We start from the raw sequence: 527 nt of genomic DNA, 5'->3' as shown, positions 1-527 counted from the left end.
AGATTCATCTCCCTTTTTCACTCTCCTATCTTAGAAAGAACTTTTCCCCCACCACCTCCTCTTCCGGTCTTTTCATCATGTAACCTCGTGGGCATCGGTACCATTTTCCTCTTTCTCCGTTCTTCCATTCTCCGAACTTTCCATCTTTCCGACGAAGGGCTACGCCCGAAACGTCATACACTCTCTCTTTCCTTTCCTGAGCGTCCAATAATACTATCCATATCACGTCCTCACTTTGTTGTTTTTTTGTTTTTTTTGTTATTGTTTTTTTGAACTATATATATATATATACTGGTTTTAGTCATTAGAAAGTGGCTATTCTGAAGTATAATCTTTAAGAGTTTTAAGTCGATTACATTAACTCTAGTATTTATTATTATTTGGGTTCTAAATTTATGAATGTACAATGTTATTGTACAGCCAAATTGTAATTAGTGGCTTATTGACTTATGGTGTTGTTTTAAACAGGCTAGCACAATTACAGACATAATCAGAAAAACAGCATTACTTTTCTGTCACTCACTCTC

Source organism: Octopus bimaculoides, chromosome 3 (genome assembly GCF_001194135.2).
Source record: "Octopus bimaculoides isolate UCB-OBI-ISO-001 chromosome 3, ASM119413v2, whole genome shotgun sequence".
Lineage (NCBI taxonomy): Eukaryota > Metazoa > Mollusca > Cephalopoda > Octopoda > Octopodidae > Octopus > Octopus bimaculoides.
The sequence above is the reverse complement of the archived record's forward strand: the minus strand, read 5'-3'. Positions refer to the sequence as shown.